General features: G+C 39.8%; 1 protein-coding gene across 1 annotated transcript in view; it reads left to right on the top strand.

Annotated features, from left to right (window-relative positions):
* nhsl2 (NHS-like 2) overlaps positions 1 to 12,671 on the top strand; it is a 111,878-nt gene that overhangs the window by 1,471 nt on the left and 97,736 nt on the right.

Raw genomic sequence — 12,671 nt, 5'->3', positions numbered from 1 at the left:
ACCCAGCCAGAATTGTTCGCTGTGGTGGTGATAGGAACCAGATGTCTGGCCTCTGGATGCCACCAAAAGCTACTTTGCACAAAATGATTACAGATCTGTGATGAATATGTTGCCCGATGCCTAAGAGATTGTTTTAGGATAGTTTTAAGACTAAAATGTTTTTTTTAAAAAACCTATATATATTCATGGCAGAGAGGTACAAAATAAAATCTCACATATAGGTTTGTAAATAATAGTAGATAATAGTAAATAAAATAGCTATAACTGCACTGTAGACATTGAGACCCCTGGTTCCTATTACCACCATTGTAAAGAACTTTGAATCAGTATGCTTCTCTACAGTGAACCGTTTTACATCAGATCAGTCTGGATGAATTTGTTTACATCTCAGTGATTGAATTATGCGAAGATTTTTTTTTTTTATCCCTGGAGCTCCCCTTTAAACTAAACAACTGCATGTTTCATTACAAAGTGAGCATAATTAGGCCTGTTTGAATGGACTTCAGTGCAGTATGCGAATTGTTAAATAAACATCACTCTATTTATTTCTGCTACCATTGTTTTTTAATTTGGCAGTGCTATTTCTTTTTTATCTGTTCTATCAAACCTCAGAAAAAAATGAAATATTACGATGCAGATCGTGAATGTTCCATTTTTGCCGTATCGCCCACCCAAACTATTTGCCCCACATTATCTTATTACTTATTAACGTGATGTCCACCTGAATTCACCCCATTTTACACTGCTGTCATTTTTTTTCACTGTTTGGGGAAGACGTAAACATGGAATACAACCATGGTGCTTCTACTGTAAACATGTAGGCAGAAGATTTTTTTTCTCTTTTTAAATGAATGCAGTAATCTCACTCACTCTCTTGGCATTTTTCGTAAGCTACTTATTGTGCACGTTTCTAATTGTGTGGTTTGGAGAAATGAGAACTGCCATAATAGACGTATGCGCCAAGTCCCAGAATGATGTTAATGAAAATCAAGCGCTGTCTGTTTGCATCAATCTGCTGGGCGGCTGCCAACGGTCACTATTAGGTTTTCCAAAATAATTAAGCCACAGTGCAGAGAGAGAGAAATGCCACAGGCCTATATTATGTGTCCACAAAAGATTTTAACCATAGAACAGCTATAGAGTCCAGTACAAGCAAGAGATTCACTCGCATAAACAAGAGAAATCTGTGTGGCCAGTGGAGTCATTTGACAGCACTCCAGATTTCAGGCTGAATAGACCTCTTGTCAGTCCTTAATTAACACCAAACAAACTACTCTGGACACTCCTTACAGCGTATTCATCTCCATCACATTCATCTGTCAAATTAACGATCATAAACCACACTATTTCCCCTTCGTCTTTTTCATTTTCTGCTCCAGAGTTTTGGCATGCACTCCCTCTCACACCTCCTACGCTACTCAGTGTTGCTAAGCTGAAGAAGAGCAGAATATTTCCCTTGTCCACTTCCTTTGTCTTAGTGGAGGAAACTACTTGTCAACTTTGCCCTTAATCCATCACAGTTGACCACAACTGATGGCACAGTCCAACTTCAGTGTGTCTTTTTCTGTCCTTATCAATCCTGTCTTATAGCTCACAGTAGAAATAGGAGATTAGGCCTATAAAGTTGACTGAAACACGACCAAACTGTATTTATTTAGGCTAATTGTTCCGTAATTGCCATGCTCTGACAAGTTCAAGATGCCGGAAACAGATGCCGATAGGCCGCAAATTCTTTGGCAGGGCTGCCTCTTCCTCCACAGTGTGGTAGTCCAGATCCCTCTGGGGACTGTCTGATGAGGACAGGAGGTGAAGCAGCAGCTTAGAGGCAGCAGATCCTGGCTCAGGTATTCCAAGTATCCCTCCATCCACACTGGAAGTTGGGCATGGCTAATGCTGCTTTAAATTGCGAGTGGGGCAGTAGTGTGGTTTATTTGAGAGGCGAACAGAACGCTGGGGTTGTGAAGTGGGTGTTGTAGTTTATAAGCTAGCTGGTATCTCTCAGTTTTGGCCTATTTTACTGGTGTTTTGAACTCATATGAATCTGAAATAAAATGGAGTTTAACTATGCTTGTTTAAAATTCACTTTACTTTTACTGTTTATTATATTTGTACAGTTTATTTGACTGCTTTCTGTTGTTTAACTTCTTACTGCTATGTTTTCCCATGATGAAAATATCATTTACGTCACAGCTAAATCAATTTGTGATACATCTAAAATTTCAGTGACTTCGAAGGCCGTTTATGTGGTGCCTGCTGGTGGAAAACTTGGTTTTTCAGATAAAACCAAGACCACTTGAAAGCAGTGTAAAGCCATTCATGTGTAGGGACCAGCGAGGGAAGCATAACAAACTAGTTTATGTTTTTAGTGTTGAACGTGTTTAGTGTCATAGGATAGTGTAATGCAGTGAGCAATATTGCTACATCAAATTGACGTAGACAGTTAGGAGGAACTGACTTAAATATACTGAAAAAGCTTTATTGGCTTCAACTAACACACTGCACTTGATTGGCTGAAATGCAGTACCATTCAGTGGCAGCATTTTCCAGCTATAAAAGCAGAACATCTACATGTAGTTCACCTTAACATCCTGCTTTAATTCAAAGGTAGCCTACTTCAAAAAAGAAAGAAAAATAGCGGGGATACCAAGTGGCCCTGTCCCTAACTCGCATCTAAGATGAAAAATAGGTGGAATTACTATCTCCACCTTCATTTCCAGCTTGGCAGTTCCTTGCTTTGGTCCTCCACTGTTGAGTCCTTTTTTCTTAGGAACAAGGGGCAGGGCCAGGATTCAATCAAGGGCAATCAGGGGTATTTGGTGAATGGATCCCCAGTGCACAGCTTTTTGTTATAACCCAACTAGGCCTTTCACAATTATTACATAAGTGTCTGATCCCAATTAATTAAGCTCACTGCAAACAGAGTTGGGATCTGTATGGTCAAAATACATGTAAGAAAAAGCAAATAAAACACAGAAAACACATTTATTGAGACACGTTATTGGTCTTAAGAAAAACAAAGAAAACATCTTACTGGTGTTAAAACACCTTTAGGGCAGTAGTGAGTAATGTTTGTTTATTTGAGCTTAAGTTGTGTCCGTCATCTGTTTGGAGCTGCTAAGTGACAACAGTTAGAAAGCAAGATAGCAAATCAGCCTGTTTGGCCACCTCAGGATTGTACTTTATTAGTTGCGTGTAATGGCAAAAAAGGACAATGAAATTGTTAGTTATCATTATTTATATTGCCTCTGGTCATCAGCTAAAACGATATGGTTGTAGCATGGCCCAAACACACTGGGAAACACATCAATTAGAGGTAGGCGATATGGCAAAAATGTAGTTTTGCAATACTTCAGGATGTTTTCACGATACTCAGTATGTCACAATATATTTTTTCTGATAAACTGGAAAAGGTAAAGTAGTGCTACATTAAAAAATACTATCAAAGACTATGAATAGACTGATATATATTCAACATTTCACATACGGTGCTGCACTAAATCCAAGGAAACAGGCCTAGTCGTACTCTCTTTGTAATCAGACATGCAGTTGGTCAGTGTTTTTAAGTATTGACGATATCCATGATATGCTCAGAAAAGCATTTTTGGCATATTGCTCAGCCCTACATCAAATATGCATCTTTTGGGAATCAGTAACCTTAACAAAGGCGCAGACTCTCTGTTATTGAGTCAGCAGGATGAATCCCACATACATTAGAAAGAACAGACTACAATTACTACGATACTACGATATCCACAGTATACTCAGAAAAGCATACTGTGCTGGAATTTAACATGATAACAATAAAACATTGTCATTTTGCCCACCTTTATAATGAACTCAACTACGTATATTGCTAGACATTAGCAATTCCTTATTTGGACAACCAACCAGATATCACCACAAAAAATCACTGTGGAATAATGGTACTGAGCCTGCATTATAAGCAGCTGAGAGACTAAGTGACTAATCCAGGATCAGTTAATAGTGGATGAGGGCAGTGCTTGCTGTGTTTCAGTGAGGCTAGTTAGACTGATCACTAACTCACTGCCATGTGTTGAAAGTCAGTAGAAATCAAGTCCTAGTTTCAAAACATATCGTTTACTTCCCATATAGTTTATATATGCCAATTAAAAATTTTTAAAAAAGCCTATTTTGAATAAATTGTTTTTGTGATGGCATGATTTGGCCTATTAAGCCCACAACAGTTTAGTCCCGCCTGTTCACACTGGATGGACTGTTTCTGCTCAGTGTGATTTTGAATGAGGGACAATACAGGACAACCAATCAGCTCTGTTGTAGTTACTTATCACAGAGAAACAAAAACAGCCAACTTAATTCTAGAACGATAAAGAGAGGTTTGAAAATGGTCAGGTAAAAATGAATTATTACTGTTTTTGGTACATAAACCCACAGGAGCATCATAAGTGGAGCTCAAGGTAAAAAGTAAAATTGCAAGGGAAAAGAAGGAAGCACAGGCCCTTTAACTTTCCCACGCAGTCCAGCATGAACCTGTCCTTTTCTTTCTGTCTGTTCTCATCACTTACTTAAAGCATATCACAGTGATCGACATGCTTGAATGTTTTCCATGCCCTTGTGTGGTCTGAAGTCCAAGGCTCTACTATTTCTGTACTGTGAAATTCAGTCAAACAGTGTATGTGGAGCTTGAGACGTATGTATTTATTTTTTCTTGTTGAGAGTTTCACTCAAACACTCAAGGGTCTTTATGTATAGCTCATTCATGCTTATAGAGAGTCTAGCCTTGAGATTAATAATGTATGGAGTAATGGGTCTGAAGATTAATTGTGACAGGAGCCTGCCCTGAAGACAGACATGCTGCTATAGCTTTCTTCTGGCTGAGGAGAACTAGTGTTCTTTTTTTTTTTATGTGTCTTTTTGTAGTCAGAAAGATTAAGTGCAGTCGTAATGAGAAGGAGAGAACGAGAAAAAGAAAAGGCTGAGTGAAGTGAGAAAGAGAGGCAGAAAGAGTGAACCAGAAGGTTAGGGGGTGAGAGGGAGCAAGAGTGAGTAGGAGAGATAGTGGGAGTGATAGAGAAAGAGAGCGAGAGAGAGAGAGAGAGAAAGTGGGCCGTGCCTGAATAGAGTGAGGGAAATCGTTCTAGCGGGAAAGATAAATTCAGGTGAAATGCAGAAGAAACTATTAACAACTTCCTGCCCTGGCTGTGCGCCCGAGTCCCCTCTTGTGCGCTGCAAAACTTTTTTTTCTTTTTTTTTTTTTTTTTTTCTGTAATTCAAATCATGTTATTTTTCTCCTCTGTTGCTCTCTTGGCTCAGCCTCTGGTTTCCGTGGCAACATTCCAGCTGTGTTACGTGCCAAAAGAAAGCCACATCAACCTTTTTGTCTTAAAGACTTAACCGAGGCATCATGTGCGGAGGAATGTCTCAACCAGAAGTTAATGTAGTTCTACATTAACCCCCCTCTCACGCCTTTATTCTGGACTATTCTCTGCCCTTACCTCCATTCCAAAGATGCAACAGCGAGCACAAAAGGAATCAATTTGTCAACTGAAATGAAAAGCAACAGTTGCGCAACAGGTCCAAAGCTCCACTTCCAAGCGCTCTCTCTCCTTCTCTTCCCTGTCTCTCTCTCCTTCACTCACTCTCGCTCTCTTTCTCACATACTCTTGCTGTCTTGCTCTCCTCTCTTTCTTGCTCACTTTCTTTCTGTCTTTCCCCTTTTGTTCTCTCTCTTTCTGTCTAATATTCCTCTTGCTTTCTTTCTCACTTTCTTTGTCTTTCTCTCTCACTGTCTCATACTCTCGCTTTTTCTTGCTCTCTTCTCTTTCTCGCTCACTTTCTCTCTTTCTATCTCCTTTTCTTCTCTCTCTCTCTCTCTCACTTTGTCACTTTCTTTCTCTTTCTCTCCCTCTCTCTGTTTGTGTCTCTCATACTCTCTTCTTTGCTCGCTCACTTTTCTCTCACTTTCTTGCATATTCTCTCTTTGTATTTCTCTTTTTTCTGTCTGCATCTTTCACTCTTCTCTCTCTCTCTCTCTCTCTCTGTCTCATACTCTCACTCTTTCTTGCTCTCTTCTCTCTGTTTCTCACTCACTTTCTCTTCCTATCTCCTTTACTTCTCTCTCACTTTCTCACTTTCTTGCTTACTCTCTCTTTGTATTTCTCTTTTTCTGTCTTTGACTCTTCTCTCTCTCTCTGTCTGTCTCATAATCTCTCTTTCTTGCTCATTTTCTATCTCTTCCTATCTCCTTTTCTTCTCTCTCACTTTCTCCTTTCTTTCTCTCTCCTTCCCTCTCTCTGTCTCTCTCACATACTCTCTGCCTTGCTCGCTCGTTTTTCTTTCACTTTCTTGCTAACTCTCTCTCTGTATTTCTCTTTTTCGCTGTCTATTTCTCTCTCTCTCTCACTCTCTCTCTCTCTCTCTCTCTCTCTCTCTCTCTCTCTCTCTCTCTCGCTCTCTCTCTCTCGTGGGAAAGTCATGCCTGGTGGTGTGTTGTGGGATTTACATGGCTGGGCTGTTATGTTGACTAAAGCAGTAACTGCGTTAGTGTTCGTTATGAAGTCATCTTGCCTCAGGGAAAAGCTTCATAACAAAACGTGTGTCAGTCTGCAGGCTACATTAAGACCCTGTCCTTAAAGCGGAAGAAAATCTGTGTTTGTGTGCTTGTATAAACTCAGTCATGATGGTTTTTTCAGAGTGGAGTGTGAGTGTGTGTGTGTAGGCGTATTTGTTTTCATTGATTTTCAGGACAAAAGTGTTCTGACTGTGTAGGAAAACCAGAGTGCTTTTTTTCACAAAAGCACCATGTTTCATTGTTTAAAACTGAAATGCTAAAACTATTTTGGTTGCTGAGGTTAAGATTAGGGTTAAGACACATATAATACATATGCCCTCACGTCCTACCACGGTATAAAAACAAGTTAGTGTCTGTGTTTTATGTTGAACATGTGCAGTACAGCGTTTGTCTTTCCTGTTCTTGTGTCCTGTCGGGCTCTGGCCAGTGGTGCAGATTCTCTTGGCTGCAGAGTGTTTGGCTCTGGGGCTGATGACACACACCATGTGGCTCTCTGCTGCACTGTATTCACTCCCACTCTGACACAACATTGTAACAGAGGTCCATATGGACTGTGTCCGAACAAAATCTCATATCTATGAGATGGTAACTTTAGAATAAGGAAAAACATTCTTAACTTTAATGTAAAGAAAATGTAATGTGATTGGCCCATTAATTAAGAATCGCTCACACAGTAAAAAACTGCATTTTTAAAACGTGTAAAAGGAAATAAATGCTAGAAGAAATGGAATTTAGGTGTTAGTATGTCAGTGATGATTGCTTCCGCATTCCAGGACTGAAAGCTGGAAAACAAACAGGCAGAGTTAACATAATATCGGTGTAAGTGTCTCTGTATCATTATTGGGGGAACTTAGACACACCAGTGTTGAATTTTGCTGAGCATTCGTTCTTCTGAAATGCTCACCATTTACATTGCCAGTCAAAACTTTAAGCCCACCTGTTTTTTTTCTAAATGTTTTTTGAGGTACATTAGTATGTTTTCTTTGTCAGTTTATAGTACTTTAACACATGAAGCTGTTTAGTTCTTGAAAAAACTGCAAAACTGAAGGAACAACTGATAAAAGTTGAATGCAGAGAATAGTGCAACACCCATTTTATCCTCTTAATGTGTGTCAGCAGGCCAGTCCCGATCGTGAAATTCTAGCTGACATTTAATTGCCATATAAACAATGGCAATTACCAGTTTAACTCCTTTTCTCAGTACCCATAAAATGCAGTTTCTCTCTGTTTGTCCCTTTTTATTCAAAAACATTGATGGAATATATTGTGATTGAAACATGTACGATTTACAAAACCGGAAGCAACCTGGATTTTCATTTGTGTTGGTAAACAAGGAAGTCAACATCCATAAAAGTGATAGTGTTTAATGCTGTTTTTTTATTGTGGCAGTTGTGCTCCATTTTTGATATCAAGAAATCTGCAGTTGTGCTGTCCGTGTGCCGGCCGTCTTTTTGGTGAGGTATTAAGTGTTTTCACAGCAGGGGCAGGTCCAGGTCATCAAGTTATCGGCTTCTGGGCTCAAATGTTTGGTGGGTCCCTACTGGCTACTTTTTTTTACAATATCATAAGCGCAATAACAAATGCAAAACTTTCCTATAAAGCGTGCATCCGCTCTTCACAAGCAAAACATTTACCCTTATGAAGGTGACAAATTAAAATCTAAAATGTTCAGCTGAAATGCACATAATAAAAATGGAAGAAAGCCGCAGACCTTAAAGCCCAAACCTTCCAGCATCCTAGGCTAAAGCATACTGCCATTACATGTTTTTTCCCATCTTCCCTCTGATGACTTTCTGCCAAAGTAGACAGTTCGCATATCACTGCCGACAAAGGACGATACAGCTGTCTTTTAAACTTGAGTGGTGACTTTTTATGTTTAACTTCGGAAATGGTAGTCCAAAATTTGAATTTAGTTAACTTACCACCGCAAGTCAAAACAGCTGTTTAGATTTTTTTAGCTTAGTGGCTCAGGAAACATAAAACACATGGGATGATCCGGGCCTGAGGAGGGCGTGCTTACTGCTTCCCTTTCACCCCTTATTGCTCCCTAGTTAATCCGTTAACAGTTTTACAGGGGAAAAAATATTTTGTTGTATAATGAAAACTTTTAAAATAAGTTGATTTATATTGCATTACCTAAATGGCCACTAGGAGGCCTGCAGAAAGAGGTTAATTGTCTTTTTTGTTCTTTGTATGCTATTGTATGTATGTAATGCTATTAAGGCTTTATGCTATACAAGCCTAAGATGGCCAGATTGGATAATTAGTTCCAAGTCAGTACCTAGTAGCTCCCAACTGGCGCTGATGACAGACACAGCTCAAACTCAAATAAATGAACATTACTCACTGCTGCCCTCTAAAGGTGTTAGCAGCAGTTAGATGTTTTTTGTAAGACCTGTGACCTGTCTCAGTAAATGTGTTTTCTACCCTCTTTGATTTACATGTATTTATGAACTGAGATTGAGAACTGTCAAATTATAATTTAGGCAAAACCTACTCTTCATGCCAAGGAAGACACTTTGATGCCCGTGATGCTGAGTGTTATAATATATACCCATAGTTTTAGCAAACAGCTTTTTATGTTAACAGCAGGTACTTAAATTATGGTTACATTATGGTTAATAAAGGTTATATTGAAATCAAACTTTACTTTGGAAATTTCATTAGAAGGCAAGGTGTCCACAAAGTCAGTGTAGTTCTGAGATTGCTGTCTCTTTTGGTGTGGTTTGTGGTACTGAGATTGCTGTCATTTTTATGTGTGTGTATCATCATCCGTTAGCCATGCACATGTCGAAAGTGCAGGACACTTCACAGAACACGATCAGGTGGCCGGAAATGTTGTTGGTACTTTCCATTTTTAATGGTAGGACCTGTATCAGCTTTTCCATTACTTTACCAAATACTGTTCCTTTCCTTTCCTTCACCATATTTTGACAGGGCTTTGGAAAAGACAGACTCTCTCACACTGCTGATCCTGCTCTGTGTTTACTCTATCCGCTCCTCTCAGATTCCTATCGTCACAGAGTACGGAGCTCCACTTCCTTTAGACCCTGACACACACACTCCACAGCAGAGTTCACGTACCTACAGTGTGTCACAGCTGATTCTTGTTTTTGTAGAGGCATGCATTTGTTGAAACAGACATACTTTTGAAGGTTGGTTTTGTCGTATCAGTGATTTCTTGAATTTATGTGGGTAGTTCCTCCTTAATGGAAGCATTCCATAGACTGAGCTGTCACATGATAAATCACTGTACACAGATTTGACATCCTTGTCACCATGGCAATAAAGCCAGTGGACTTATCTATGTTCCAGCCACAAATGTGTTCTTTTGTTGCAACTCTTGTGAGGTTGGACAAGCTTTACTGAACATTGGCAAAAATCACATTCAAACGTAGGGGAAATTGTAGTGCCCAACTAAGTTGTTGTCAAAATACCTCAATTTATAAATATTCATTTCAAATTTGTGGCAAATTCATCGTCATTTTCCAGTGCCTAGTTAGCCGTATCAGTATCCTCTAGCTCAGTGGTGTAGCATTTTAAACTGGAAACTCATCATTATATGGTGACGCTAAACAAAATACACTGAAGTTTATAATTAAGGTTGAGTGAAATTTCCAATATTCTGTGAAGCCTGTCCAACTTGGAAACAGTTTCTACAAAAGAACGCATTTGTACAAGAAGCATAGATAGATTATTTTGGCCCCATTATTTCCCAAACTTTCATAGCATAGTAACTAGGGCATTTGGTGTGAATGGTGTTTATTGTGACACTTGACTATCTAAATGGTTCCATGTACTACTAATACTACTTTGGGCCCAGTAATAGCTGGGTGTCAGCCTCTAAGGATATATCTTTTGGCTACTACAGAAAGCCCAAAAAGCTGTAGAGGTGCATGCTTTGCAGAACAGGCTGCATGACTTCCACGGTTTTAACATCAATCTCAGAACATACTTGATAGCTGAGTGTTGAAGCTATTGCCAGTGACTGACCCGTAGACAATGTGAGATGCGCCTGTGAAATGTGGCAGTATAAACACAGAAGCAGTGGGACTACTTCAGATGGTCAGTAATCTGTCTGGCTGGGTGATGAGACTTGCTGTGTGAAAACCAAAGCTGATTCACTGAGTGCCAATGTGACATCAGCTCAGTCCAGCAGTACAAGGAATGTTAAATTCTCTTTTGTTCTCCTCTCATTTTAACCTGGCTAGCAGAGGTGCTACTAGGATGCCATCTTTGGGTGGGCAACAACAACAATGTTGCTTTTCCTAAATAGGGTATGTAAACAACGCCATAGTTTAATGGGGGCGGGCAAAAGGAATACAATAACAGTATCCGATTTTTGTAGGGGGGTCCGGGGCAATTTCTATTTAGATTTTATGATGGGCACCGAGCATTTGTATGAACCACAGACATGCCTCCACTGGCCAGACTAAGCATCGACTGTAGTTCGGATGTAGGTATGTAGTATGCAAGGGTGCACAATCTGAATCAGCCAAGATCAGAATCGACTGATATTCACTCCTAACACCTGATCAGCAGTCAGCCGATTTGATTTTATTTTGGCCAATGTGTTTTGTGAGTATGTGAAGTGAATACTTCCAGATACGAGGGGGGTTCACACTGCATTTTTTCTCAGGGCAGGAAATAGCAAGGCACACCTTGCTGTTTTTTTCCTTGGGGGTTCACACTGCAACATTTTTTGAAGGCTGAATTGGGCTGTGCTTCTTACTGTTGCTAAGCAACACCTAGCAATAGCTAAATCTTCTTGCTCCTTAATTATATATAACATAATATGTACCTGAAATCTAAAGCACTGCACTGATAAAACCCCAGCTGTTTCTAGCAAGCTATCAGTGCATATAGGCAAAAATACTTGTATTAACCTGCAAACCTGGTGCCGATGACAAGAACAAGGTAAACTTTAAAAAAAGCTGCTTTTTATTTATGTCATGATTTAGACCCGTGAAGGGCTGCAACCACTAATCCCTACTCCATTACTGTCAAGTTAACTTACTGTCAACTTACCTTTAATCTGATTGGTCAGCACAGAAAAAAATGCTCATGATAAAGAACAGAAAACATGTTTTTAAAGAAGGCACAATCCTTCAAATAAAAATAAGTTTAAAAAACACTCCTGACTCCAATGCTGCATATGAAAAACTGGCCCAATCCCAGCCCAAAACCTGATCTTTTGTCAGGCCCTGCCAGACTCGGGCCACATCTAGTCCATGTATGTCTTAGCCATACCCATCAGCATTAATTTAGCCTGGAAAGTATGAGCTTCACATAAATAGCAGTTAAACAGTGTTATTGTCTTTGTTGCATGCTGCTTTAAAAAAAAGGTTCTGTCAGTTTCGGCATAGGACACATACCTGGTATCAGTTAGGGGCCATCTATACAAGGAGTAAGACAATGGCATCAGTGCAGATACAACATGACCACTCTCTGTCCCTAAACTTAACTGGTGTGAAACAGTATAGAGTAGTGGTCACCTGATTTTGAGAATCCCATGACAGTTTCAAATGCTGATATGTAGCCACTGTTACTATGGAAACAACAGACATACTAACAGCCCTAGTTTTTGAAATCTGGCTTGTCTTTTCAAATAGTGATCCCATGAGCATCCCCCCTATGATGAACCCCTCCTCCTCTCATACCTCCTCTCCATACCCTTTGAACTCAGATTTTCTCTGGGAAAACAGGACTTTGTTGCTTTAGTAGCTCAGACTGACCATTCAGTCAGTCAGACCACACAGCATTAAAGTTAGTGTGTCCGTGAAGGTGGTTGTGCTATGATGCACTGTCTGAGCAGAGTGATTCTAGTTTGTCTAGATCTAGGACTCCAGCTGGGTGTGTTTTATCAATATACCATTAACAGGGAAAGGAATGTATCTTTAATTGGAGAATGGCTCCTTGTCAAGATCAACAAACAGGCCGAGGCTGCTGGTGTCGTAATAGATGGGGAATGATTTCCAGATGGTTGGGGACCCAGTGGAGTGGAGGAGGAAGAAGAGGGAAGGGTCTGAAGTGGCAGAAAAGCAAAGAAAAGATGAAGAATCGAAAGGAGCATGGGCAATCTGATTTTTCAGTAGCTCTGAACCTACTTGCCTGCCTTTGG

This window comes from Colossoma macropomum, unplaced genomic scaffold (assembly GCF_904425465.1).
Source record: "Colossoma macropomum unplaced genomic scaffold, Colossoma_macropomum, whole genome shotgun sequence".
NCBI lineage: Eukaryota > Metazoa > Chordata > Actinopteri > Characiformes > Serrasalmidae > Colossoma > Colossoma macropomum.
This window is presented reverse-complemented; position numbering and strand designations above follow the sequence as displayed.